The sequence below is a fragment of the Camelus dromedarius genome, chromosome 35, assembly GCF_036321535.1.
Source record: "Camelus dromedarius isolate mCamDro1 chromosome 35, mCamDro1.pat, whole genome shotgun sequence".
Lineage (NCBI taxonomy): Eukaryota > Metazoa > Chordata > Mammalia > Artiodactyla > Camelidae > Camelus > Camelus dromedarius.
This window is the reverse complement of record NC_087470.1, coordinates 13,082,213-13,088,453: the sequence shown is the minus strand read 5'-3', so window position 1 is coordinate 13,088,453 and position 6,241 is coordinate 13,082,213.

The window sequence follows — 6,241 nt, the reverse complement described above, 5'->3', positions numbered from 1 at the left end:
TGGGTGAGAATTCTACGATCCTGAGTCTGGCGACCAGTGTTTAACCAGAGACTCGGCAGTGAGGGTCTGTCAGTAAAGCAGCGACACGCTGCCCACCCCTCGGCCTCGACCGGCAAACTGACCCCAGCAGTGTTTCCCGCATCAACTGGCCTTGGCCTCACCCTGGGCACATCCGGGCAGACACCCCTTTATCTTGTGCTATAAATCATATAATTTAATCCAGAAGTTCCTTGCTGTCAGAGTCTTCTGCGTCCGTTCTTGGCTGACCACTGACTTTGTTGGCCTTGAGGGCAGGGTTGGCGAGGATCTTTTAAGGTCCAGGAGGGTGGACTGCTTCTAACTCCTTCTCCGTCCTCAGATCCTCAAAGGGTACGCTAATGAGAGAGTCAGGGGTCCGAGCCGAGGGCACACCCACTGCACGGGCTCAGCCAGGCAGGAAGATGCCCACGGGACCCTGGTTAGCCTGGAAGCGCCAGCCCAGGGCTGGGTACTGCTGGGAGCTGCTGGGGGCAGCTAAGGCCCAAAGGCAATCTGAAGAGGATGCACATTTCTCTCTGTCGGCCTTGTAAGTGTGGGCTATCTCTGGCACCAGAGGATGGTCAGGGTTGGGGTCGCAGAGCAGGAAACAGATGGTTAAGAGAGCTGGGAAGAAAAGAAAAGGTGGGTCAGCTGCGGCCACAAGGCAGTGAGCGTCCCCCTCACTTTGAATTCTCTGTTTACAGGACAACTGTATTCCTTTCAACATCCCATGTACATTATTCTGAGGCCCCGATAGCCATGAACGTGGTCGCTTTGCGCATCTACCAGCCGGATGGCGATTTTATCCTGGGCCAGGCCCAGGCCCCTGTGCTCCGGGGCACCGACTCCCTGCTCTTGCAAAGCGCTGTCTCCACGCCATGGGCCTTTGTCATTTGGTCCCAGGGGCCCTGCTTACTATGAAATAAAATGGAACTCCGAACATTCTGGTGACCTGTCCAAGGTCACAGACTTGGAAATCCCAGGAAATGGGTAAAAGCAAGATTCTCAACTGAATGCACACAGGGCTGCCCTGCCCCGTCTCAGTCCTGCTCTGGACCTGCGAGGACCCCCCTGCCGGGGCAGCCGTGCTGCTGGGACTTGGGGACCCAGGCAGATATGCAGATATGTCATTCATTCCTGGCTTTGCCCTGGACCCTCTGTACGACCCCAAACAAGTGTTACGCTTGCTTCCATGATTCCAAGGCCCGACCACAGTCCCACGCAGGGGAGCTACGGATGGGATGGATGGTTTGTCTTTGTAAAGACATTTGAGCTTGGAGGCCGTGTCATGTGAGGGCTGGTGCCCTCCTTTGTTCCCACTCGAGTGCCACTCCCTGCCACTGGGGTTTCCTCTCCCTTTTTGGGCTTGGGGAGTGTCCTCAAAGGCACGTTGAAGCCGGAAGGCTGCAGCAGCCACTCCCGGTAGCCCTTCTCCCGGGCTGGGGCGGGCAGCAGGGCTCAGCTCAGAGAGGGGCAGGCACCTGGGTGCAGAGTTGGCTCCGGGGTGCGTGAGTGGGGGACACAGCTCTGCCTCCCCGGGGATCTGCACCTGCCTGGTGCCTCGTGACCCCTGTCTGCTCCCTGAGGCCCTGCCTCGCCCTCCACTCTGCTTGTTTCTTGGGCTCTGGGACCCTGTTTCTCTGGGGTTGCTGCCCACCCACTCCACTGACAGGATACCCACACCGTCTACACTCGAGGCCCAGTGTACACGCAACCGTGTTCAGCCCATCTCAGCTGGGAATGAGTATCGTCATTCTTTAAGCCCAGTTTAGACTGGTTTCTTCAGCCTCATCCAGAGACGGAGCTCAGAGCACTGCTCGGGGGGAGGGAGGGGTCCCCCATGACCTGCAAGGCTCCGGAAGCAAGCCCTGTGTCTTGTCCCTTCAGGGCCGCTCACAATCCGCACCGGATGGAAGAATAAAAGAGGGGACAGAGAAGGTAATAGAGTATTTGCCTTTCTTATTTCTAGATAAGAAGTATAAATAGGGTCAATGTTTTCTTCCTGCACCCACGTGACAGTCTGACTGGAGCATCCCACGGCAACTGACCCATGGGGATGCGCTGGGGGCAGGGAGAGTGTCACCTTGGAGTCTTCCCTGACAGGCTGTGACTGCGGGCTGTGGGAAGCTGCCTGCTCTCCGCGAGCCTGCCTGCCTTTCCTCCCGGGAGCGTGGGGGTAGAGGGCCATGTCAGAGCCGAGCTCACACTGCCAGTGCTGGGGACCACTGGGACCCCAGGCTGTCAAGGCAGATGCTGCTGCCGCTGCTGATGTTGGGGTGATAAAGTTTGGTTGTGAAGGCAACCTGCAGAGATGGGAGACCTCAAGTCAGACCGACCAGAGGGACGTTCTAGACAGGATCTGTCTGGAAAATGAGCCAAGCAAGGCAGAAGTGACCGCTGGGCCATTCTGTCAGAGCAGGCAGATGGCTAGAGATGAGCAGAGAAAGGGGGACGCAGGCCACATGGCAGGAACTGGGCAGAAAGGAGGGGCACAGGCCAAATGCAGGAAACCACACATCATGTGAGCACCAGGGGTCCCTGGGCAGAGAAAGAAAAGCAGGAACCTCTGGGCTAATAAGGGATCACAGCTTTTGGCCTGGAGACCAGCAAAGAAAGGAGAAAAGGCAGGAATTTCCAGTGTCCAAATGTAACCTTTTGCTCATTCTGCCCTCATTTCAATAAAATTAGCCTTGCAGATCAGAAGCCCCCATCATGCACCGATGCCGGGACACTTCTGATCCAGACTAAATAAGGACAAAAATCCGTCCTCCCGTCGGGAAGGTGGAGCTGGGGTGATAATCAGGAAATACGACCCCAAACCCTTCCCTCCTCAATGAATATTCTGCCCATTCATTTTTACACCCTGTGTAATTAACTTGCCAAAGAAACTCAGGGCAGCTGCTCACCTGAGTCTGCCCGCTCCCCCGTTGAGAGCGTCCTATCCATCCTTTAATAAATCCTCACCTTACTATTTTTAACCACTATGTCTTGTCTCTGAATTCTTTCTGGGACGGGACAAGAACCTGGAACACCGGTTGCATCTACTGGCAACACTTGGGCAATTGGGGATCCTGAAAATGCCCAACAGACATACAGGATGACATCCTATCTGTTATTTCAGGAAAGATCTTCAGCAGCTTATGAGCTAATGAAGGAGAGAAGATGGAAAAGCACTGCTTTTTAAGATACAGCAACATCCCTCAACAGGGAAAGGGGAGGGGTGGGTAGATTCGAGACCATGAAACACACTTTTTCCACCAACCCCCCTGGAACAGCAGGGAACTCAAATTCCGCAGTTATCTCAGCATCTCCCTCTCTGTGCATCACACCCCAGTCTCCCCTGCAGACATAGAGTACAGACTTGTGGTTGCCAAGGGGGCGGGGGGTGGGAAGGGACAGACGGGGAGTTTGAAATTTTTAGAGGTGTATATAAAATAGATAAACAAGATTATCCTGTAGAGCCCAGGGAAATATATACAAGATCTTGTGGTGGCTCACGGTGAAAAAATTATGTGACAATGAATATATGTATGTTCATGTAGAACTGAAAAATTGTGCTCTACGCTGGAATTTGACCCAACATTGTAAAATGACTATAACTCAATAAAAAAATGTTAAAAAACAAAAACTGAGGCATGAGTGGCCTCAGGGGGCAAAGCCTGGGAACAGCTGTAGCTGGGAAGCCCAGAGAGGCTTCTCCCTGCAGCTCAGATACAATGTGGACACAGGGGTTAAGGGTCGGATTCAAACTAAGCCATCGAGGCCAACCTCAGGGCAGTAAGACACGTCGCAAACCCTGAGATAGGACTTCTGCCCAAGTCTTGCCAAGATGCAAAAGCTTAGTTTAAGCCTGAGAAAACACGTCCCCAAATGCGGGACCGTTGACAGTTTACCTCTTGAGAGCATCACGGGTGTGGAAGACCAGGGACACGGAGGCGTGTTACAGACTGGAGCTGGAAGAGGCAGGACAGTCAGTGCCGCCGGGGTCCCGGAACAGAAGGGAGACAGCAGTGAAAACTGGTGAGAAAGTAAGGCTGGCAGCTTCGTTCAGAGCATCGTGGCCAGCGCTCATCTCCTGGATTTGCCAACTGTTCTGATGTTGACTTCAGGGAAAGTTGGACAAGGGACATGTAGAAACTCTGTATTATTTTTGTAACTTTTCTCTAAGTCTAAAACTCATTCCAAACAAGAAATTAAAAAAAAAATAGGCTGACTCCTCTGGGTTCAAGTCCCACCCTCCGCGGCGAGCCGTGCCATTTTCAGGAAATGATGTGCTGGCTCAAAGCCTGTTTCCTCATTCATAACTGGAACTGACCATTTTATTTAAAAAATGGAAATAAAAGTATATATTGGTGTATGAAGGAAAAGACCCCAGAGAAATGCATACTGGGGCTGTCAGCTGTCTGGGGGTCTTCTCCGGGGGTAGGTTTACAAGGAGACTGATTCCCCCCGGCATGTTAGTTAGTTCTCCAAGCGTTCTAATTTTAAAGCAATCAATTTTATCCGTTTTTCAATCAGAAAAATATGTTAGAAGTGACGTGACTCACACACACACCACTGCTGTGTGACCGCATCTGACCGGCAGCGTGTCCTGCTGGCCCCCCCTTGGAACACCCCGGAGCCTGCCTCTCCTCCCCACCCCCGTGCACCTGCCCCCAGCCAGCCTCTCCGCCTCATCACGGCAGAGCAGTCGACCCCCGTGCCATGGGCCAGCCCTCTGGCCTCCTCCCAACCCCCAAACACGGACTTGCTCCCCAGTTCCCTGTGACCCCAGCCCCCATGCTCAGGGTGATGCCCCTGCCACCCGCCCCCACTGTCCTGTCCCAGTTTCCTGCTCTGTGCTTCCCCTCAGCACCGACCAGCTCTGACACTCAGCATCTCCCCCACAGGACTGTGAGTGTCACAGGGACAGGACTACTCTGGGTGCAGGAAGGTGCCAGGGTCCTAGACCAGTGCGTCTCCACCTACGGACATGGAGGGCCATCCCGTGCCACTCAGGGTGCCGAGCAGCATTCCTGGTCTCCAGGCACGTCGCTCCCACCTCAGGTTTTAACACCCCCAGTGTCCCTGGGGCAGGGCCCTAGAAGCCCTGTTCTAGACTGAAAGGGATTGCAGAGAAGGGAACGGAAGCCTGGGACACGTCCCCACTCAGCCACCTCACAAGGAGCGCTCACCATGCCTGGCCCTTGCTCACAACAGGAATTGATTCTGAAAGTCCAGAGTTTAACTCCTGGGAGGCTGTCCTCCGGGAGGTGGGTGAGGGCCCTTGGGAGAAGCCCCCACGTGCAGCTGTCTGCACCAGAGACGTCACCACACACTGTCCCCATCCCCTGTCCTCACCTGTAGGGAAGCGGGTGGTCAGGGAGAAACCCCTCCTTGGTGAGGACTGCCGCTCTGCAGGAGCGAGACGGGGAAAGCAGGTTAGCACTTTGCTCAACAGCAAAGTGAGGGTGCGCCCGTCATGACGGTGGCCTGCCCGTGGACCCCTGCAAGACACGAGCGAGACGGGATGGAAGAGCCTGCCCAGCAAACACGCGTCTCCACCAAGAAGGGGCTGCTCTGCGCAGAAGGCACCGTCCACACGAGCCTTCCCTCGCTGCTGACGCCAAGCGCAAGTTCAGGGGCGGGGTGGGGGGGGTCCTGAGCACGCAGAGGGCTGGCTGCAGGGATCCCCACCCCAGGCTCAGCGGGCGGAGATTTTCCTGGGGCTTCATCACATCAGCAGGGTTGGCTAATAGACTCCCCGCGTGGTTGGTCTCAGTCTCCAGCTCCTTCAGGCATGACCCACAGCCCTGACCTCAAACCACGTGGCTGGTCCCTCTAGCGCGGCCAGCCTCCACCCACAATCACAATGCCAATGTGAGTCAAAGCGTTTGGGTAAACAGACAGCCCCATCAGGCAGGCCAGCCTAGAGGCCACCTCCCACGGGCTGGGGACAAACAGCAGGTCTGCTATGGACAAGATTGAATTCTTTACTACTCAGGTGCCAGTGAACGACAGCTGGGTCTTCTCTGCATAGAGCTCCGCCTTCGGTGGGCTGTAGCCACTTCCCACGTCATTTTATAAACCTCTCTTCTCCCTGGTTCTGCTTGGGTCACGCTGAAGTCCTCTCCAAAGGCGCTTTTTCAGGAGCCAGTCAGTGCCCGTGGCCCTGGGGCTTCAACGCAGCCACTCTCCATCTGTGTCCCCTCCCACGTCTCCCCAGGCAGCGCCCTGTGCTCCA